Source organism: Coturnix japonica, chromosome 24 (genome assembly GCF_054131305.1).
Source record: "Coturnix japonica strain WE chromosome 24, WE-NBRP24, whole genome shotgun sequence".
Classification (NCBI taxonomy): domain Eukaryota; kingdom Metazoa; phylum Chordata; class Aves; order Galliformes; family Phasianidae; genus Coturnix; species Coturnix japonica.
This window is the reverse complement of record NC_140686.1, coordinates 4765948-4789236: the sequence shown is the minus strand read 5'-3', so window position 1 is coordinate 4789236 and position 23289 is coordinate 4765948. Positions and strand designations below refer to the sequence as shown.

At 48.0% G+C, this 23289-nt stretch overlaps 1 long non-coding RNA gene and 1 pseudogene across 3 annotated transcripts; both read left to right on the top strand.

Annotated features, from left to right (window-relative positions):
• Nucleotides 1-405: 405 nt before the first annotated feature.
• Nucleotides 406-13089, top strand: LOC146757122 (class I histocompatibility antigen, F10 alpha chain-like; annotated as a pseudogene).
• Nucleotides 13090-13682: 593 nt separating this feature from the next.
• LOC146757121 (uncharacterized) lies at nt 13683-16654 on the top strand. Of its 3 annotated transcripts, XR_014937110.1 has the most exons (5): nt 13698-14095; nt 14282-14378; nt 14837-14909; nt 15585-15799; nt 16370-16654. It is a non-coding gene; the product is annotated as an uncharacterized LOC146757121 (long non-coding RNA). The 3 variants fall into 3 exon arrangements; XR_014937109.1 differs by having other exon boundaries at nt 13683-14095; nt 15585-16654; XR_014937111.1 differs by lacking the exon at nt 14282-14378 and having other exon boundaries at nt 13690-14095; nt 15585-16654.
• Nucleotides 16655-23289: the final 6635 nt, after the last annotated feature.

The window sequence follows — 23289 nt, the reverse complement described above, 5'->3', positions numbered from 1 at the left end:
ATCCTTCGGACCCTGAATGCAGGAGAGAATCTGTGATGGGTGAGAGAGGAAAGGTGCACTTTGAAGCAGGGAAGGCCCTGCTGGCACCGCCTGTCGCAACCACCACCAACACGGTTTGCTGTTTCTCAAGGGTCAATAAGTAATAATGCCCCTAGTGATACTCCAGCACATTTGTCCTCTAAAACTGGTTCTATCTGACATGCAACTTCATAAAGTTCAATTATCAATTATTAGCTCAAAGGCATGGTTATGAGCATCCTAAAAGCATTTGTTGCACAATAGTTAGTGGCCATTAAAAATCAATATATCAGAGTATATGAAAGTTGAAGACTTTTCCTAACTAGTGACATGTGAACACAATGGGACCCTCATGGATTTATTTCCAGGTTGCAGAAACTTAGGTTGCAGAGCAAACGCGTTTGTTCTTTTTAGTAGGTTTAACAGTAATGTTGTTATGCTGTGTTTGACTTGTCTCTTTTTTCACTTCTAGAGTATTGTCAATCGAGGCCTTGATTGAGTTATAATGGTTATGTTATTAATATAAGTAGTGTTGTTATTCTATAGGCAGTAGCTTGCTAATTAATAAAAAAGGGGGGGTCGCCGCGCTCCGACCCCGCAGAGCTCCACTCCATGCGGTACTTGGAAATAGGGATGACGGATTCCGGCCCCGAGCAGCCCTGGTTCTTTGAAGTGGGGTACGTGGATGGCGAAATCTTCGTGCACTACAACAGCTCTGGTCAGAGCTACGTGCCCTGCACCGAGTGGATGAAGGCACCTGGAGCTGTGGATCCCGAGTACTGGGACAGGAACACCCAGAGAGCACTGAGCAATGAGCAGAATAGCCGCGTGAGCCTGGTCAATGCGGCACGGCGCCACAAGCAGAGCGGCGGTGAGCACAGCTGGCACCACGGCTCCATGCTGTGGGATGGGGCTCCATGGTGCATTGCCGCCCGCACCCCCCAGGGCTGGTCCTGCCCGGCGGCACCGTCCCGGGGCTGCCCGTCACAGCCCCACCGAGCTCGACCCTGGGGGACCCCAACCCCATCCCCAGTACAGTGGGTCCCCTGGAGCTGGAGGGGCCCATCAACCCCTGCCTGGCTGTGTTTCAGGGTCTCACACATGGCAGCGGATGTTGGGCTGTGACATCCTCGAGGACGGCACCACCCGGGGCTATCATCAGTATGGCTATGATGGGAGAGACTTCATTGCCTTCGACAAAGACACGATGATGTTTACTGCAGCGGTTCCAGAGGCAGTTCCTACCAAGAGAGCGTGGGAGGAACCTGGTTATGCTGAGAGACGGAAACATTACCTGGAGCAAACCTGTGTGCAGTGGCTGCAAAGACATGTAGAGAACGGGAAGGCAGAGCTGGGGAGGACAGGTGAGGGGGGGCCTGCGGTGTGAGACTGCAGGTGGGGCGGGGGCTCAGCGTGGGGAGCTCAGCCCGGCCCTCACTGCCGCCCACCTTCAGAGCAACCCGAAGTGTGAGTGTGGGGGAAGAAGGCCGACGGGATCCTGACCTTGTCCTGCCACGCTCACGGCTTCTACCCACAGCCTATCGCCGTCAGTTGGATGAAGGACAGCATGGTGCTGGGCCAGGACACCCACTCGGGGGGCATCGTGCCCAACAGCTACGGCACCTACCACACCTTGGTCACCATCGACACGGTGCCTGGGGACGGGGACAAGTACCAGTGCTGCGTGGAGCACGCCAGCCTGCCCCAACCCAGCCTCTACTCATAGGGTGAGTGAGGGGATGTGGGGCTGGGGGGCTCTGGGCTGCCCCTTCCCCTGCTGACAGCTCTGCCTTCCCCCAGAGCGGTCACAGTCCAGCCTGGTGCCCAACGTGGTGGGGGTGGTTGTCGCCATTGTGGCCATTGCCATCATGGCTGGCCATGGATTCATCATCTACAGACGCCATGCAGGTAAAAGTGGAGGGGTGTAGGAGGACAGTGGGGGCTGTGGGGGGATTTGAGGCTCCCTCAGGAGCCCTCAGCCTGGCTGTGATGTGAACCTGTGCTGATGCATCTCTCTGTCTGCAGGGAAGAAGGAGAAAGGCTACAACACGGCACCCAGTGAGTGATGAGGGCAGCGCTGTCCCCCACCTCTGCCCAGTGCCAGGGCAGCATTGAGGTCCCCGATTTCTCCCAGGGTTCCCCTTCCTGGTGCTCAAAGCTGCTCCATGCCCCACAGCATGAACAGGGCTGGGGCTCATGGCTGTGAGAGTCCTTCCTTGTTTTCTGGCTCCAAGCTTGCTTCCTGAGGTGTTTCTTGTGAGAAGACTCTCAATGATTTATTGAAGTGGCAAGTAATGGGTGCTACCGTGTGACAATCAATATCACTTTTTGGGTATTTGAATATTTGAAAGCACCTTCCTTCAGAGCTGTTTGCCTCCAGAAGAGTGCTCAGGACTGTTTATGAGTGGAAGATCTGGCCCGGGACTAAATAGCTCCAGCTTGGTGTGGGAAAACTGGGTAATGAAGCCATCGTGCCCTGTGAAAAACAGGATGTGGATGGGTATCCCTGCTCCCTCTTATCTGCTGGCAAGGCTCAGAAGATGGGAACAAAGGAATTTCTGCTAAGATCCCAGAGCCAGAAGCTTCCATTCCAAGGAGTGCTGACTCAACTACTTTGGATTCGAGCTGTCACTCCAAAGAGAGCTGACTTGCCCACTTTGGACATATAAATAAGTTGGTGCTACCATTGGAAATTGTCATCGTGGTCACCATTAACAGAACAACGCCTGACGACCCACCACGACTGAAGACCAATGACTGAACTACAAACCTCGATGGATCCATGGTGGTGAATATCTCCCTCTTGCTTCCTACAGAGACTCCTTGCTTCTATTTCATATTTTTACTGCATTCCCTTCCCCATCACCCTACACCATAATAGCGTCTGTCCTCCCCTTCCCCATCTCCCTGATAAAGTCTTGTAATAAACTGGTCGGACAAATGTTTGAACCGTTGTTTCTTAATCCCGCACCAGGTATACGTATATCAAAGAACCTTGCCTCCCTCCTACAAACTGGGCTGAGACAATGGCTCTTCTTACCTTACAGGCCAGGAAGGTGGAACCAGCAACTCGAGCACAGCTGCGGTGTGGGGCTGGGGGTTGGAAGGGTTCCCTGTGCTCCTTGTGCTCCTTGTGGTGCTGCACCAGGGCTGGGCTGGGACTCTGCAGGGAGCTGAGGGTTGGGATGTGAACGTGGCCCTATGGGACACCATCTCTTCTTCTTCACACAGGAAGTAACCAAACCGTCTGAGTGCTGTGCTTCAGCCTGCAAGGGGCCAACTGGCCACACAAGCATTTGGGGTCGGTGATGAACACAGCCCCATCCCCTCTACCTCTCACATCTCCCTCTGCTTCCTATGCTGTTATGCTTTTCCTGTGCTGCTTCTTGTGAAATAAAGTGTTGGGCTGTTCTGTGCTCAGCCTGCCTGCATTCTGCTCTGTGCCGTGCTCAGGGTTGGGGTGGATGAGGGGACCTCTCCTCATCCCTCCTCCCCCCACCCCACACTCTTTGCCCATTGCTCCATTTCACACTGCTGCTCTCCTCCTCCCCTTTGCACTCCCTGTGCTGTCTGCAACGCTTTGGCATGAAGACGTGACTGGAAAGTTCATCCAGTATTGGGCTGAGCTGTGCTTCCCCCCCATAACCCACAGTGCTGCCACAGCCACATTCTGAGGGCAGACACCCAGCTTCCATAACCAACCATGCACTGAGGCTGAGCTGCCCACACCCCACATCCCAACCTGCTCCTCTACAAAACATCTCCACTTTATTCCATACAAATCCCAGAGCATCCCACTCTTCCCATCCTGCAGCGGGGAGCGGAGACAGCCACAGCTCCCCATGTCCCATCGCATCCCACTCCAGCTGCCCTGTGGTCCTCAGTGCTGCAGCAGCCGGCTGTAGGATCCACCGCGGGTCCTCAGTTCGGTGGGTGTCCCCATCTCAGCCATGGTGTCATGCTCCAGCACCACAACATGGTCTGCCTTCTCCAGCATCCGGGGTTGATGGCTGATGAGCAGCATTGACTGGTCCCCCCTGTTGGGCATTGGGTAGGTTTGTGGCGTGGCATTAAGCTGGTACATTCGGTGTTACACACTGTGTGTGAGTCCCGTCCGTTCCCGTGTGCGGAGGCACGGTACTTTCACACAGCAGCCTTGATTTGTCGCCGGATCGGGAGGCGACAGCCTTCATGTCAGAAATGTGGACAAATGCTTCTGTTGTCTGAACCGTCTCTTGGCCCTCAGCACAATGATGCGCTGCCTTTCCAACCCTTCACAGCACTGCTAGGTGCCAAGTGCTGTGCTTTAAGTCTGTTGTACGATGAGTGGCAGCAGAGACTTTCCAAGGGAAATGCTTTACGCTGTAGATAAACAACAACAACAAATACAGCTGGGTTAATGTGGTCGTCTTCCTGTGGCATATTAGTTGAAGCAAAAAAGAGAATCCCCATCCCTTCTGGCTGGTGCTCTTGGCCACCCCCAGGATGTGCTGAAAAGCTCTTCCAGATCCTTTCCTTTGAGCCTTTGCTGCAGAGGGTCCCCACAGATTCCATTCCAAGATCTCCCTAAGCCTCCCTGTTTCCTACAGCTGTAGGAACTGATCCTAAAACAGCTGGGCTCTGTTTCCAGCCTGTGGGACCCCAGGAGTTCCTCACACCATCTTCTGCAAAGACAGAGCTGCCCACAGTCCCCCACAGCCACTCTTTCCACTACATACATCAGGGTGCGGATGCAGCGCGCTGAGTCCCGGATGTCCCAAACTTTGATGTACGACGTGGTGAACACCAACCCCGTGTGGCTGCAGTATTTGATGGAAACAACATTATTTGGGTGGTTGCTGAGAGCAGAGCACCCATCAGCACCAGAGGTGCTCCTAAAGGGCAAAGAGAAGGTTGTCCTTGCACTGGGACAAACTCAGGAGCACATTCACCCCGAGGCTGAGCTCTGCACAACAGTGACTTGGCTTCTGGGGCAGAGAACTCTGCTCACACAGGACCCAGCACTGCAGAGATACAGCCAAGAGTGGGGAACGCCTGCACGTATTTCCCTGGAAGATGCTTGCAAGAAAAACACACTGACAGTGCCCAGTGTTGCTCACCCCAGCATTACAGTCCTGCTGGAGAGCCAGGGATGCGACAGGACATGCTGACAAGAAATGACACAGAGTGTGTGATGAGGACCTCAATCTGCTTATTATGTGGATAATGCGGAGAGGTCTGGCTGACGGAGCTTCTCACTGTGTGAGTTGGTCAGCATTAGAGAAAGCCAACATGGAGTTCTGTGAGCTTTTGCAGGGGACGAAGAGGCACAGAAGCTGCTACCCACCCTTGGCACCCTTGGTGCTCTTAGAAAGTTAACTGAATCGGCCAAGGAGGAGCGGGAGTTACGGCTAACCTGTTTCCTGCAGGGGTGAACCCCAGAGGTTTGAGACCAAATGAGGTTTGGCAGATGAATGTCACAGATTAGGCAGATTGCTGTTGTGTGCTTTCAGGTTTGTAGTCACTGCAGCTGCATCTCTTCGGTATGTTATTATGACAGTTTCATTGTTTTTCGCATATGTTTAATGATTGATTCATTTGCGGAATAGCCTTAAATGTGCAAATCACCTTTGGGGTAACAGGGAGTATGCAGGGGAACCTTTACAGGGGCTGCAGATAATAAAGAGGGGGGAGATGTTGGGTATTGGGCAGGTGGTGCCTGCATGCACCAGCAGTGGAGTCATGGAGGTCATGGGTATCTGATAGGGGTGGTCACCTGTACCACTATATAGGGTTTGTGGCGCGGCATTAAACTGGTACTTTCAGCGTTACACACTGTGTGTTCTGGTTAGCATTTGGGCTGCTGTGCTAACAGATGTGTCTGGGCTTATCTGGTTTTAAAATGGAAGGGCTTGTAAGGAGCAGAGGGATGTGAGGTATTTCTAGTCCGCTTCATGCTCCCAATTCCAGAACCCTTCCAATTGTGAGGAAACAGAAGTGCTGAGCTGTGTGCGTGTTCCATGGTGCAGAGTCCAGTGACAGTTGGTGCCCGGTGTCTGTGCTGAGCAGCATTGAGGTCTTTAGGAACGTAGGAATCTGCCAATCCGTTGTGAAGGTACTAAAGGTAAAAAGGCAGCATTTCTATCAGTATTGGAGGAGGGAAGGGAACTTTGTCCTTAAGTGCTGTTTTTGTTCCCTTTGTCATGCAGTCAATCCAGCAACTAACTTGAGAACCCGAAAAAAAAAAATTTCCTCGAAAATTCACTAGTGTCTGTGTGAGTAAAAGGTTCCAACTTTTATTGACTATCGGAAATGCTTAGCTCAGAAATGTGCAGCACTTTAATGAAAGAGTTCTGAATCACTTGAATTTGATCTTCTGTCTGGCCTGGTTGCAGGTTTTACTGCATTTGGTACCTTAAAAAATACAACAACAAAACAAATCTAAAATATCAAAATATTTGATTTTTACATCAGAAAAGAAAAAAAAAAATGAACCAACCCAAACCCTTGTTGTGGCTGAGCAGATCGTGCTGCAGCTCCATGCAGTGCTGAGTTACAGTATACAGGCACATGTGTGTGGATTTGTGTATTGATACGCACTGGCATGCTTTTGCTGTACAGGTAATAAAGACGGAGGATGGTTTTTGTGGATTCTTCAAAGGTGAAGAATCCTTGAAGACCAGAAATTCCAACTTACAGAATTTGACATAGGCAAAGTGAGGAGGAAAATTCTTCCTAACCTGTTATAATTAATTAATTCACGGATTCAGTGTTGGTTCGGCCTACAGGAGAAGTGAACTGCAAAGCTTTGAAGATCACTGTATTTGCTGAGGTTGTCCAGGTGGTTGAGCTTGAAGACCTGCAGCGGTCAGACAAATGTGCTGGGGTTACTCACTGCTGTCACTCGTGGTGTTGAAGGAGGGGCTCCATTGGAGGGCTTGCAGCCGTGCAGCCCAGGGACTCCGTGCTGAGTCAGGGTGATGTTACTAGAGTTTGACCAGTGTTGAGGAGGGCAATGTTTTGAAACAACTGCTCCTGAGAGACTGATTGAATGAAGAGAACAAAGCTGGGAAGACGGGTGGGCATTCCTCATTCTTTTCTGCTTTTTGGTGTTTTGCTTAGGGTTCCTTTTCAAAAGAAGATTTCACTGATCAAGACAGTAGAAGACTTTCAGTCCAAGGAAGCACGAGCCAGCTCTTTGAGCAGCACAGGAAGAGCTGCAAAGAGATCCCCGAGACCAGAACTGCTTCTGTGCGCTCGTCCAGCATGTCGATTAAAGGAAATGATTGCTATTTCTACTTCTATTCCACTTGTAAAAAGGTCTGCTTGGGTTTTTTCCTTCATTTTTTCTTTCTTTCAGTTCTGAAGTTAAGAGGAATGGGTAGAATAAGTAGAAGTATTACTGGTCTTCAGCAAACTTCATAACTAATTGCATTGTACAATAGAGCAACTCGCTAAAAATGAGCTCAAAGCATGGCCAGTTCTCAGGCTGTACTATTTCATTTTCCTCTCTTGGTTTCCATTGGGTTACAGGGAGACAACTGTCCCTTCAGGCACTGTGAAGCCGCTTTGGGCAATGAAACCATCTGCACGCTGTGGAAGGAGGGCCGCTGCTTCAGGAATGTCTGCAGGTTCAGGCACATGGAGATCACTGTGAGTGTTGGCTCCTCAGAGTTTATCACCAAACCCACTTCTCATTTCTTTAGGTGGGCTGAATGTGCTTTTGCAGATTAGGTTCATTTGCTTTGAAATGATGATGGTTCCTACGGTTAAGAATAGGGGAGGAAGCAGAGGGAAGAGAGCTCAATGGCATTGGTATATCATAGCAGAATATTCTTGTAGTTGATACCAACAGTGTTCTATCAACAGATACTAAAGAACCACATCATTCAGACAAGCATTCTGCAAGGTGTGTTAGTTTAACCCCTTCTAAACTGGTGTCCTCACCCACAGAATGCTAGGAAAGCTCAGTGAGCCTGGTGCTCCCAGCCTGCGCACTCTTCAGAGTGGTGTTTGAGTGCTGCTTTGTGGCAGTCTGCTCACTGGCACCATCTGGAGCTCAGTCTCCCTTTGCAGATCTTAGGTCCACGTTACCATCAGCTCTTCTTCCTTTCTGTCTTCAGAAAAAACGCAGCATGATTTCCTGCTACTGGGAGAACCAGCCAGGAGGCTGCCAGAAATCCAACTGTGCCTTCCATCACACCAAGGGACGTTACCTCAATGGGGTTTTCTTTCCACCAAGCCAAAGTGAGTTTGTCTTTTTTAGGGACGAAAGATTAACTCTATTACTCACAGGTGGGTATAGTGTCATAAAGAACGCCAGGTAACGTTCACTTGTGAGCTGATAGATAGGTTCAGAGCTGAACTTTGTGCGCTTCTGATACCTCAGTTTTATCTTGCATGCTCAGCTTCTCTCTGCTCCTGTGGCCTTTGCCTTGCAGGTTGTTCTCCTGCAATTAAGCTTTTACTGGGTGTCAGGGAGATGAATGTTGTGTAGGGGGGGATTTCCTTGTTCACAGAGAAGCCATTTGGATGGGCAAGTGGAGACTCAGCATTTATCTGTGTGGGTTTTCAGCCTTGCCTGCCATCTTTGTGCAGTGGATAATCTGATTGAATTCCTACCGCATAACTGAAGAGACTGATTTTCTCTTTGCTTGTACAGACCAGCTTTCTAAGGAGGGAGAAGAAACAAAAACACCTGTCCAGCAACCAGCTGAAGAAAACCATCTTGGATTGCAGATAATTTCCACTACAAAATCTGATGCTGATACAAAACAAGGTATTCCAGGATTAATCAGAAGCACTTGCCAATTAACTCCAAAGCAATTCATTGTACAAACACAACAGAACATAGGGTTGCTGAATGGAATCAGCTATTTCCATGATCTTGTTCCTACCTTGTAACTTCATGTGACTTTCAGATTAGGAAGGTAAACTCCTTTGTTTACATCATTAGAGCAAGACGAGGCCACAGCATGGAGTTTAAGTGCCTGTATGTGCATCTTTTCAACCAGTGGTGAAAGCCACATTTGCTGATAGAGGAATCTAATGTCATATGGATGGGATAAAGTAAGGGATAAAGCCTACTTTTAATATCCAGAAGGATGAAAGGAGGGCAGCAGACAGACATCAGGTCCATGGTGCTCTTAGCTGTGGGGAGAGCTGACAGGGTTTGTTCTGCATGCTTCTGAGCAGGAGGCAGTTTGCAGAGCTGTGGTCCTCAGCGTGTGCCTCTGTCCCTCAGTCTCATTTACTGCTCTGTGTTCCCAGATGACAGTTTGAATGCTGGAATAAAAACACTTGGATCAGAAGGACCTTCAGGAGCTCCTGCTCATCGGCTCAAATCTCAGATTGTTCGTGTGCCTAAGAAGGAGAATGTGCGGACACTGGTCAGCACTGTGATGCTGCCTGCAAAGCAGGGTAATGATGAGTACCTTTGCTTCCATTTGGTGGCTCCTAAGTGGAATGGAGAAATTACAATTGGGACTTACCCTGAGTGCATTACAGTTGCAATATTATTTTGTGTCAGGGCTGTCAAAGTGGTGTCTTTTGGTTGTATTTGTTTTGGGTGGGAAATGGGCTCACAAGACAGTAATTCTGTTGGTTTCTGTCAAATAAGCACTTTGTTTTTCTTTGTTTTAGGGGAGGTGCCTGTGAGTCAACCGAATACTGCTGATAAACCTGGAAAACGGAAATCCTCTGTAGGTAAGGGCTGCTTGTGAGCTGCTGTTTGGCTGCCTCCACGTAAATGGGAGGGCACTGCTGAAGCAGGAGGGAGGAAAGTGTGTCGTGGGTCTGTGATGACTCCAAGTGGCACACAAGTGTAGCAGCTGAAAGGTGAATTTGAGAACATACACTTGGAGAAACCAAAGTTTGTGGTTGACTTGTAAAAATCTTTCTCCAAAGGAATTATCTTAGGAATGTTGTTGTTTTCTCTCTGTAGCTGATGTCAGTGGCCTTCCGCTGAAGCGCAGCCTCGTAGAAAGGCTGGGGAAGAAGATCGAGGTTGACAGAGCACCAAGGAGAGGTAAATGGTCATCGGTGTTTGCTGCACAGATTCTCTAGGCTTTCTGCTTATTCTTTCTCAGGAGCGTTGTTGTTGGGAACACGTATATTCTGTAATATTATGACAAATCTGGAAACTTGAGCTCTCGTTGGAATTTCTTGTAATCCTTACGCTTCTCCTTTCTTGATGATGACAGAGAAGGGTGCCAAGCCAGCAGGGGAGATCTGGAAGAAGAGACGACTGGAAGAAGAGAAGCAAAAAGTAGAAGAGGTTCTTACTGAGAAGAGATCTAAGGATAAGCGCAAGAAGAAGAGAATTTTCCCTCCACCTGAGCCTGGTAACGAGAAACTGGAAGAGCCACCGCGTAAAATCAAGCGATTGGAAGAAATGCATATTAAAAGCTTGGAAGAAATCAAGCAGAAGAAAGCCCTGCGGATGCAGCAGATCGCAAAGCCAGCAGGTAACGAGGTGTTTCACTGTCTGCTCTGCTGAAGTGCTTCCCCTGTCAAGCAAATGGAGTTTGCTTAGAATTGCCTGGGCTATTTCTTACCAAATGCAAAGGCAGGTAGTGCCAGATGTCCATCCATGTGTTTTTCCATTGAATCCGTGGTGTCTGCCTGCTTCATTCTGGAGAATTCATTCGCTGTGAGGTTTTGTAATTCAGTTTCTCCTGTACTTTCTTTCTGCCATGTTTTTGGTGTGGCATGTTCTGTGTGTTGACGCCAAGGTTATCTTCATCTTTGGCGTGTTGCTTGTTTTAATATGTAAACGTGTTTGTAAAGCCTGGATTGAGTTTTTAACATGGGGGCCAACCTCTGTCAGAAAGGTCAGGGGGGTGAGTTATTCATTGGGCAGGTGAGAGAGGCTTTGTGAAGAGACAGCATGTGAAGGAGGGAAGAGCTTGGATACTGTATGGACTGCGAGATGTCGCCTCTCTCGTGTTCTTTGTTATTGAATGTGAGGAAATAAGCACATGGAGGAAACGCTGGCACTCAGGTTTCTTTCTATGCTTGCTGTTGACCAAGTGATTTTCTTTTTCCTTGTTTTAAAGCACCTGGAAGAGAAGAGGAAAAGACTGTGGAATGGAGCAGGGCTGCTCCCAAAGCTGTCTCTGCACCCGCAGAGGTGAGTCCCTTCTGAAGATGGACACAGTGACACAATTTCTTCACATGTTCTCATGTCTCACTGCTCACCATGTGCCACCATCATGAGTGCATTCCTACCTTCCTGCCTTTGGTGAAGAGCTGCAGCCATGTTTCACAATCCTGGTACTTTCAATGGCTTTCCCAGACAGCTTTGCTCTCCTCAAACTCAGAATTGATCTGATTGTATCTGGCAGTGAGGCAGTAACCCTGCTGGCACCAGGTACAACTTGTGAGGTTAACGTGGGAGCACTGGATACAAAAAGGTCACGATGGCTTCGTGTTCAATGAAATCAGACTGTGGGTGGATGTTGTGTAGGGGAACAGGAATGACTTTCTGTTGCTCAAATAGAATGTGGTATGTAACAGCTCTAGCACTGTGCTGATTTAAACGAGCACTGAAGAAGAGGAGCCTCCAGCTAAAAAAGCAGCTTTGGTAAGGAGGGGAAGAAGTGTCAGTGCTGTCCTCGTCAGGCTGATACTGAGATACAACTGCTGCAGAAAGTGTGGAGAACTGAAATGTTCTGCAGGTTTCCTTTCAAAGTAGTCACTGTGTGCAGGATGCTGGATGAATGACAGTGTGTACACAATGCTCTGCAGCCCTGTGATTCCTCTGTAGTGTGAAGGAATTTGTCCATTATTGCTGCATTGTTAAAAAGACCTGAGGTGCTCTGCAGACTTCCCGTGGTTGTTAACATCCTTCAGGAGCCCCTTGTTGGGTTCAGGATCAGCAGTGCTGAAGGAGAAGCACTGCAGAGGAAGGATCTCCTGAGCAATCATTGACTTTGTCTTCCTTCTTCCCAGACTGCTGCTCCAGCCCTGCCGGAGGTCAGCCTGCTCACCAAGGCTGTAGAAGATGACACTGAAAAGTTCATCTTGGAAATCTCAGGAGGGGAAATGGAAGCAGAAATTGACTTGGACCTGGAGAAGGATGAGGATGATCTCCTTCGTGAACTTTCTGGGATGATTGACAGTTGAACTTCATAGTAGTTATTATAGTATGTTTAAAAAAACAAACAAACAAAAAAAAAACAAACAAAAAAAAACCCTTTAATTTAATAAAAACCTTTTCTTTGTGGTTAGATACCCCAGGGTGGTACTTTACTAAAAGAGTCTTTGCAATAATGAGTCATAAAGCACAGCTGAACTGGTAAAAGATTGGCAGACTGCATTCCATTGTCCTGAGTTTTCCTGCTGGTCAGAGTTGAGGTCCTGTCCCTGATCCTGGTTGGCTCCTTTCAGCAGCAAGAGAAGAAAGCAGTGGGGATCTGTGCCCTGGGATGTGCCCAAGCCTCCAGCCTGGCACCCACCTGCCTGGTGCTGCCCCTGGCACGTGTGGTGCTGGGATGAGGGGGGAGCCCAGCGGGTTCTCCCTGCTGCTCCCTTCAAACCAGTGTGCGAGGTATGACCCACTGACGCCATCACCCCGGAGTGGGGCACAACGCGGTGCCAGCATCATCATCTCTGCGGGCACTGCAGCGCGGTCAGCGCGGCTCGGGGGCGGGGGGGGGCAGAAAGGAGTTGGGAGGGAGGGAGGAACCTCACAACATCCCGCAAACGGCCCCGGTGCCAACACCGCCCACCGCCCGCCGTCCCCGCACCGCAGGCCGCGCTGCCACCTGGCGGCTGTCCCCGCAGCGCTGCCGGGGGTTCCAGCAGCCGGGCCGGCCCCAGGATGGGACAAATGCGGGGGCAATTAAATTGGATGGAGGAGCCGGAAGGGACCGAGCGGGTCCTGAGCGCTTCAGGGCTGCCCTGAAGTTAAGCACCACATTCGGGGCATTGTCCAAACGCCACTCGGTCAGTGACGGGCTCGGGGCATCCACCACCCCCCAGAAGGGCCCGTGCCTGCGTTGGACCACCCCCACGGCAAAGACGCGTTTCTCAGCCCTCCCCCGCTTCCTTCATCAGTTACGGGCAGCTCTGTGCCATTCCCCTGCTTAGGAAGCCACAACGAGCCACGGGACGGATTCTCAGCCCCATCTCCTGCAGCTCGGACGAGCCGGGGGTCCTCAGCCTCTCCTACAGGATGAACCTCGTAGCCCTTACCAGCTTTGTCGCCTCCTTGCGATGCTTTCAAGGACCTTTTTGTAGGGTGGAGTGCCCCAAAATGCACTTTGCTCCCTGAGCTGGCTCACTGAGCCCAGGCAGCTGCTCAGGTACATCCCAGAGCCACGGGGACATCCCTGCAGTCCCTGAGGACCCTGTTCCCATGTGCTCACTTCCTCACAGCACCCACGGCACAGAAGGACAGGATGCACATCAGGACGGGCGGCTCCCAGCTCTGTTCTTCCCCATAACAGTCAGTTATGTCACTGCTTTGTCTCTTCCTTTCAGTAACGCTTTATTTGTGAAGACAAATTTACAGGAGAGATGAAATTAAACAGGATAATGCAAGATTAAGCTAAGACAACTAGTTTGTGTTCTGCATAATGATTTATGATTCACGTAGGGAAGAGTGAGTGACTGGAAAGCAAGGGAGATAAGAACCAAATATCAGCGGATGGTCAAATTACAGAGTGGAGCAGGTTTTAGCTGCTTTTGGTCTCTCCAAATTATACTCTGCAGCAGAACATCGTATTTCTAGCACAGAATGGTATGGTTAGGCAATGAGAAAGTATGGTTTATAAGTCTAAATGCATTCGTTTTCATGACTGGTGTATCTTCTTTGTTGCCACGGATGTTATTATTTGCTGTGGAAGTTTAAGAGTTTAATATTAAAACCAAGCGTACTGTGATTGTGGGTGCTTTGAAGTACAGTAGTATTTCAGTACAATAGTCTTGCTGTAGAAGCAAAGTAGTAGCTCGTAGTTTCCATGTTTATGAAATTTTTCTTCCCTAAAGGTGCTCCTGTGTGGAATTCAAGAAATTGATCTGAATGACTGGCAGAGGCAATACCATCTACCCGCATGATAGCAGAACCTGCAGACAGATATTGTGGTTCTGGCAGGTTTGTAGACTTCTTTTTTCCACACAAGAACACAGCAACAGCTTAGTGAGCAATAGTCAGAATTACTCAACAGATACATTGCATGTAAATGTACATGATAACTGCTAATCCAGCTGTCCCATGGGGGATGGGGAAGTGAACATTTCAATATTAAACTTGACATCAGTGTTAATTATTATTTTTCAGTTTGGGAAATAAATAGATAATGAGAAGAGAATGAGATTTCTACAGTTCGTTACTGGAACGTGCAGATTACCAGTGGGAGGATTTGCTGACCTCACGGGTAACGAGCCCTCTTTAATGCATTTTATGCTCAAGTTATTTCCTTTTTTCTTAATAAGGACCAAGCTGTGTGTTTAAGGGTATTTTTTAATGAATTTATATGGAATCTGAGTCTTGCATATTGGTAGAGCGGTGATAGAAAAAGGGATGGATGGAATGTGAACACGCCTTGCATCAGTGACTTGATCCATGGTTTGGACATGGCAGGACTAGGTAAACTCCAGAGATCCCTTCCAGTACCAAACCAACGATGTCATTCAGTGGTTGAGTTTCTTTGAAAACCGCTTCATATTTATGCATTTCACTACGTGGATTTCTTCAGAGGGATGTAGTGAGAGACAAATGTCTTTGTGCTCTGCAAGTAGTTATAGTCTTGTTTTCACGCGCTGTTGTCACGTATTACCTACTGGTATACACAGGCAGTTAGACCTAAGAATTCATTGTTTGATTTTTGTACAGGGAGCAACAGACCCCAAAAATTTTGCATTGAGAAAGTTGGAAAGGAAAACTGGTTACCTGGAAGTCACACCTGGTAAGTACGAAGGATCAAACTCTGCTGTGGTTCTGTTCTTATGGATGGAAATCTACTTTGAGATTTTAGGAAGTGGGTGTGATATGGAAGTGTCTGAGACTGTGTGAAAGCAAAGCACTGGGCTATGGCAGTAAGCTCTGCTGAGTAATAGTTGAACTTCTGAAAAGCAGTTTTGTTGTGGAGCTGATTCCATTGTAAACGCCATGGATCTGCACATCACTAAAAACATAAAGCTACTTTTAGTACTTAAGGTTGTCCTTTTTTTAAAGAGTTTGGGATTGATCTTTCATTATCACCACGCTCGATCTTGGCAATGAAAATAAATAGCCATGCTCATGCTCCCTCTTGGCTGGAGAAAATGTAGCTTCTGCTCAGTTTCTCAGTTACGCTGGTGCTTTGTGAAGATGCTCAGATTTTAAGTTTCCGATACAGAAGAGAGATTAGGTGAGACTTGTTACTAAATACATTGCCAGTTCTGGAAAGTTATCGCTGCTCAGGTGCTTGTTGTGCTTTAACTCTCACTTTCATAGACAAGTGCATGTCAAGATACAGGTGTTTTAGAGGGTACAAATGCAGTTTTCCTTCTGAACAGGACAGTTCATATGCCTGTGTTCCTAATGGATATTTGGTGGTTTAAACTGTTGTTCAATACTTAAGGTTTCTCTTTGTTTTCAGTTTCAATCGCTTGGACCTTCCAGCCTATAAGAATTATGAGCAGCTGAAGGAAAAGCTGTTATTTGCAACTGAAGAAACAGAAGGTTTTGGGCAGGAATAGCTGGGATTTGCACCTTGAAGAATGTGAACTCAGCGTGATGTTCTTCGCTTCTTCTGCTTGTTGCACACTTCATAGTAAAGTAGACTTGACTTGGATTATTTAACAATAGTTGCGTGTAAGTAAATGGATGTTATCCTGAGGTTTTATCCACGTAAACTCTGGATTTCTACCGAGCACTTTCAGAAACCTTCTTGCTGGCGGTGAAAGCTATCCTTGCTTCACAGTTTTACTAGGAGGAAGATCTGCCTATTCCAAAGCACTGGATGGGTATTTTACCGTATACAGCTCAGAAGGAGAAGAAAAAAGCCTTATGAATATTCTGTTTATGTTAATTCTGACAGTGAAATCTAGTTATCTAACATATTTACAGGAGAGATGAAATTAAACAGGATAATGCAAGATTAAGCTAAGACAACTAGTTTGTGTTCTGCATAATGATTTATGATTCACGTAGGGAACCTAGACATGCCGTGGATGTATAAGTATCACCCAAAAGGCTTTCAGCCCTATATTTTTAAAACACAAAGCAGTTCTAATTGAAATAGCCTTAGCCCTAGTTCTATAGGGTACAGCTGTTGAATATTTTTATGGCTGAAATGTTTAGTTCAGGAAAAAGATAAATGCTTGTATATATTTTTGCAGTCTCGGATTCCACTTACTCCATGTTTTCTTTCTTTAATTTAAGTGGCGTGTTTGTGTCTTTCCTGCTGTATTGGATGAGGAAAGTGGGCTGGATATCCCAAGCACCAGAACTTACTTTAATGTACCGCAAACAAAGAGTCAGCTGGGAAAAGCAGTCTGTGAAATGCTGCATTTGGCCAAAGAGGAAAGTAAAACTGCCAGTGTGTTCAATTGGCGACGTTCTTGAAGTCTGAAATAATGTTTACTTAAACGTTTTGCTTTGTAAGCCAACAAGTCTGTTGGTTTTTCTATAGCATGTTCTGTAGAAATAAAACGTTGTTCCTATGAACCATTGGTGCACTTTGCTGTTCCTTATGGGGATGCGGAGGAAACATCCCGTGGATGCTGTGGATAACCCCACAGCATCTGCTACCGCAGGTAATATTGGACTTCCAGCTGAGATGAATGACTTTACTGCTCCCAGCACTGCTTGAGCAACCTGGTCTGTGTGAATTCATACTGCATAACAAATACATACTCGTATGTAGCTGCCAACTAATCCCAATTCTGAAACATGAAAGTAACTTCTGTTTCGTTGTTTGCCTTATGAAAATGACATGAAAAACTGAATGAGCTGCTGAGCTGCTGATGGACGAATTAACAAAGCCTTATTGCTCCAGGTAGCTCAGGTGTTCCTATATGAAGCTGCACAGTAAATGCGTCATGTCTTCATCTGATCAAGCAGCGGGAGCTGATATTTTAATGTGTTTCTATTCCAGAAAAAGAAAAAAAAACTTGAAAAAGAAAAGCCTGTTAAAGTTGTCTTGTTTGCATCATTCTGACATGCTGTGCTCTGTCTGTGAATTCAGCTCATGGTTCTGTTGGTATCTCCAGCCCCTGATTCTTGTGGTGTCTTCATTTTCTTCCAGCATCACTGTTTGTGTATTACTCTATTGAACAAGGACATGAACAGGGATCAGCAGCACTGAATGGTAAAATACTGTATGAAGTTAATTGTGGAAATTTCCTTGTATTGTACTTTCCAGTACTCAGGAAACTGTAACAATATCTCTGTAAGTCAAATACTTTTATAAAATGACTCAAAGAGATGCTCGTCCTGTCGTTACTGGTTTGGTGTTACGAAGCACAAGTGTAGAAATGAAGGATTGAACTGCTGCTGGGGGTTGCAGGTAGGCTGGGTTTCTGTCGTGTGCTATTTCTGCCTGCTGGGGATGTGAGCGGGCGTTGGGTCCGAGCCCCGCTCGTGTTGGTCACAGCACAGGGGCTGCGGGAAACACTGGGAGAGCAGAGCAGGGAGAGCCGGGCTGTGTGCAGGCCGGGGCATGACATGGAACCTCGGCAGCTGCGCAGCTGCTGAGCTTTTCCCCCAAGTCTGCAGACTCTCAGGTGATAAGGCTGTGCAGCAAAGCCAGCTGGGCACTGCTGATACTGCGGGCTTAGGGGATGAAGCCCCGCAGCACCTGCATGGCACTCCCTGTAGTCTGCCATCTTTATGTGCACAGCTGCTGTAGGTGTTGTTGGAGCAGTGGAGCGGCAGTGCGGTGCTGCAGGGCAGCTACACACACCAGGGGCTCTCCATAGACTGCAGTGATGTGACCCAAGTCCCACACTCACTTTCTTTCCCATTCAAAGAATGACATACCAGTAGCAAAATGTTTTCCCCTTTTCCCAGTGTCCAAAGACAAAGATGAGGTGTCTTAGCAAGTGCACCAGCAATGTGTGGACAGAACCGCCTTGGGAGCCACTGTCACACCTGAGTTGATCCGTTTTAGGCTTCCCATGGAAATGTAGCATTTTGACTCTTCGTTAGTACATCTTTGAGGTTGCATTTGACCTGCTGTTGCAATGTCTGCTGCTTGCTCTTCATGCAGCTAGTCCATGTATTTGTTTATGTAGTCAGTGCTAGGGTTTGATTTAGACAGCTCCGTCATCTTTTCAAGAGCTGCACCATGGTCGGCTGTGGAGAGAGGGTGAGTGGGAGGGGACACCTGTGTCCCACAGTGGCTCCTCCAGTCAGTGAAGGTCCTGAAATTGGTCTCTTCAGCTAATAGGGAGCTTTCCTCAGCTACCGTGTGTTTGGAGAGAGGAAGAGCAGTCCCAGGACCTTCAGCTGTGAGACTCTTCAGACGGACCTTGTGGAGACATCTGTAGGTGTAGTCTGGGATGGAACGGCTCCTGTTTGGCTCTTGTTACCCACGTGCAGCATGTGGTTATTGAGCTTATAAGGGAGCAACATAGGAAAGAATCCTGTACTCATTTACTACCTAATGCTAAGTCATTCCTCCTCACGGGGAAGTGACTAAGCATTGGTCCTGGGTGCTAGGAGAGGAATGTCAGATCTGAAAGCAGTGTGAATGATGGACAGCCTTGTTAAACACAGGGCTGCTCTGCAGTGCAGAGGTGCTTGTGAGTTCAGAAGATACCTGCTGAAGGAGAACTGCTTTGCTGTTGGATGTCATCAAGCTGCAATCTGCCCGGGCAACAGCAAAACAGGCAGAGGTGTGTGCTCCAGACTGTGCCAGCCTTTGATTCTGTTCCTGAGGTGAGCTGTGCTTTGCTCGCTGCAAATTCCAACTATATTTGTAGGAATTATTATTATGAATAACACAGTGGTGGTGTTTGAGTCGCAGACAGATGCAGCAGAGCCTTTGCTCTGATCTTTTCAGGAACTCAAGCAGCTTTTTGCCATCCCCACCTGGAGCCATTGAAGCGTGCAGCCAGGAGCTGGACTCAGTGGTCCTCGCAGGGACCCTCCAGCTCAGGAATTCTATCATTTTACAATCACTGAGCTTGGCAGACATGCAAAGAGTGTGGGTGTGACAGCAAGCAATTAGCATGGCCAGCATCAGGAACCCATGGTTATGAGCTTAGGGCTGGTTTAGGTTTGCCAAGCTGGGGGACTAATGCTGGGATCCTTCTCTCCGGCCTGGAGGCTCTCACACAGCAGCATGGTTCTGTGTTTGGCAGGTGGGTTGGACCCAGGCTGTGCAGGAATCAACTGGGCTCTGCTTCAGCTGCAGTCTGAGGGCCTTTGGCTGCAGCCAGCTGCTGTTCACACAGGGTACAGAAAGCTCCAGAGCCACACAAGGGCCTTCAGGCTCCGAGTGAAACCCCACAAGCTGAGGGGAAGGAAGTGAACATCACCAGAGGTGGGGACTGCACAGCACTGATGTGTGGTGACAGACCGGGGTGGGCGGTGAAGTTGGGAGACCAAGAATGAAAGATGAGAAAAGCAGCTGAATTTAAAGGAAGAGATGTGAAACCAACAGGATCATCACCCTGTAATTGCCAGCCCAAACAAGGGACGTTTTGACCAGCGACTGCTCTGATCCACTTAACAGAAGCCACAAAACCACTCCATAAACTTAGAAGAACTGCTCAAAGCCACAAGCTACAGGTACTGGAGGAGAGCAGGACCTTTGCCCTGCAGTCAGCAGCAGTTTCAGACACACCAAAGCCGACACTGGTTTGCTTCCGTATCTCTTGTGGGACAGCCCCAGCCAAATCATCCCTTCTGGTCTGAGGATGAGGAGGGTCAGATCCTTTCAGAGCACCAAACCTGGCAGCCAACCTCATCACCAAACAAGCAGCCAGGATCCAAACGCCAGCACTCTCCATTCATCATCCCACTTCCTTGCTGCAGTCAGTCCAATGCTTCATGAGATTCAGAAGCAAACAAAATCAATACAGTCATCTTGATCCCTGCAGGAACACGCTGTGAGCAACAGAACACCTTCCTGGAAGAACTACCTCCATGAACAGAGGCAGCGACCACCTCCTCCCCTCCTACAGCCTCATTGCTTTCTCCTTAAGTATCACCACACGGAGCCTTGACACTCCCTGGCACCCAGACAACAAAGGGCTCTTTTCATGTTTTTTACACCAGGCTAGGAAAGAATCTTGGCTTCAAAACTTCCAGAGCAGCAAGAAGGAAGTATTGGTTCTCTTCACAGACAGCCTTGGCTCTTCCGCTGCTGCCAGTGGGGAACATCAGCAGAGAGCATCTCTAAAGCAGAGAGAAGCACATGTATGAGAATGAAAGTCAATTAGGTCTAAGCAGGATTAATAGGGATTTAATTGAACGATGTGAACTGGAACTCGGGTCACGAGCTGCTTATTAACCTGCCTCAAGGGATCATGCAGCTTGCACTGGATGAGCACAAGGATGCACTGTGAGCGGGACAGCATGTGGTCAGAGAGGGAGACCTGCTTGAACAGTCAAAAATGGAAGAGAAAAACTGCTTGAGATAGATGCCTGGGAATTTGAGGACTTACCGCACAGTCTTTCCTTCCTTTCCTCTTCTGGGGAGGGAAGCAAGTAACACCAGCCAGAGCTCACCCAGCTCACCGCTCCTCCTGCAGTCCAAGTGGCTGCCAGGCAGCTCCCTGCTACAGCTACACTTGCCATGGGGCCTACAGAAATCCCCATTATCAATTGACTGAATCCCCATCTAATCCCCCGATCCTATTAACAAACACTGCCTTAATTTTGCTACCTCCGTGGGGGCTCTTGGAGCCAACATCCCTCATGAGAGGCAAATTAATTAAGACATTGCACCGTTTCCTCTTTCCAGGAAGGTGGAGGTGTTCTGGCAGACATTTTGCTGCTTCCAAGTCAAGCACAGACTCACACATGCCTGAAAGTTTGAGCCAACCACCCTCACACAGATCGAAGGAGCTGAAAGGCCTCCCCTAAACGCGTCACTCTCGTGAACAGGCCATGGATGTCCCTGTGTTTCTACAGAGCTCAAGAAGCTTTCATAGTAAACAGAAAGAGGCAGCATGACTTTTAAAAAGTTACTTTTGTTTTAATTTGAAACAAAGATTGTATGTAATTGGTGTCAGATATTTTTGTCATGTTTCTTTGTCCTGAGATCTCCAAGCAACTTCGGAGTGCTTTTGTCTCGCATGCTTTGTTCTGTTCTCCTCATGCTGCCCACCTGACTCATCCACCAACAGCAAGGGAGAGAAGCAAACGCGGTCCTTCTCACACTGATGGTTCCAGCAAATGTGCTGCTAGTCTTCTGGTAGAGAACAGACACAGCACAGCACTGCTGCTGGACCTGGGCTCACAATGCATTTGTCAATTGAGGATGGCAGTCTGTGTATGCAAAAGGATGGCAGACTTGCAGCCCCACCACAGAACCCTTTTCTTCAAAGCCACTGTAAGCTCTGGGGCACCTAACACATCAGGTTCTCCTCCCATTGACTCATTTGTGATCAAACAAACCAAGCAGTGAGCTGGCATCAGGAAGCTCCAGATGCCTTACAGAGACTCTGTGGCTACGACACCACCTCTCTCCAGACCCTTCTAGCCATATTTCAGGCTAACACTAGACCGTCCCTGGCCCTGAAGAGACAGAGCCTAAAGGAATGCAGTGTCTTCAGCTCTTGCCATATATCAAGTCCCAAATAGGTGAAGTCCTCTTTGCTGCTAATTCATTGGAAGCCCTTCTCTTCCAGCTTCCTTAGTTCCAATCCGCAGTCCACGAAAGGGAAAGCACAGCCATGCCTGAAAAACAGACCACGCAGTCCGTTGCCTTTGGTGCACTTCTGAGGAAGCATTCCAGGCGATTCTGCTGTCCTTTGTGCCTTCCTGCTCAAGCCCTTATCGCTTCTTTTTGCTTTCCTTGGCTTTCTTGCTCAGCTGAGCAGCACTTGCCTTGGGTTTCTTCACCATCTCCCAGGTCTTAGACTCAAAGCCCTCCAAGTCCTACAAGAATCAATTGGGAAACAGTCAGGGAGCTTTCTAACAACGTGCTGATGCCCAGCTCATTTCGGGCATTTATGTGAAAGCAAAAGTACGTAAGTGCTGGGTATCTCCGCTGGAATGCATCTATATCAGGCTGAGCCTACATTTAGTAAGACTTGAGCAGCACCATCCCTGCTTCCTCTGCATGTGTTTCTGGATGAGTGTGAATCCACACACAGCCTGTTACCACAGAGGTTGTTATAAGCTTAAGTGCCTAAATCAGGCTTTGTAGAGAAAAAACACCCCCATTTTAACAGCAGGACAAAAACCAACACTAAACAACAATTACTCACACCAGAAAAAGATATCACAGAATCACCAGCATGTATTGAACCACTGAAAAGGTATTTCTGCTAAATTTTCATCCTTATCACGTGCGAGACAAAAGGTAAGCCTCAAAACAGCAGTCAGAATGTCACAGTCAGAGCCTTTACACCAAGACCAAAATCCAGGCAGGGCACCGAAGGCAAAGCTTTCTTCACCTGGACTAACAAGGAATCCTAAGCTATAAAGCTTGTTTCCTTCAGGGCAGATGACAGATCATATTTCAGCCATGGGAAATAAAGTCTAGTTATCTGGTAAAGACACGAGGGAACAGTGCCAGTCTCATTGGAGAAAGCGCACACACACAGATTGCCTCCTTTCATTAAATGCATTTGAGTCTAAATATTGCTTTAGCATCTTGGGTTCTAGCAGTCAGAGCTTGCCAACTGGAAAAGGACACACAGAAAACGGCAGAGCAAGATGTGCTAGCTTCAAGCTGACAACACAGAGCACCAGATAATAGAGGGGCAGACACGCATCTGACATTATCCTTTAATCAAAGAGTCCTGTTCAATCATCTCTAAAGTCAATGGGCTATTACGGTTCACATCTGTGTGGCTTCCCAAGGAAAGTGAGTTGGCTGCCTTTCCAAAGGCTGTAATCAGTGCATGGGGAGCTGCGAGGCTCTGCAGAAACAGAGCAACAAGCAGCTATTACTCAGGTTTGTAGATTGGTGCTGCTGAGAAGTGAACACTGATGCCTTCTGCTGTTCGAACCAAGGTAGTCTCCAAAGCCTGAAGCCTCTAAAACTAAGAAGCTCATCTGTACGTGAACCTAAGCATCATTCCTAAGAAATGGAGAGTGTCTCTTCTGTTTATTGTCATGTGAATTAATCACATGCACAGGAAATCGTGGGGACAGTGCATATACGGAGAAAATAAGAAATA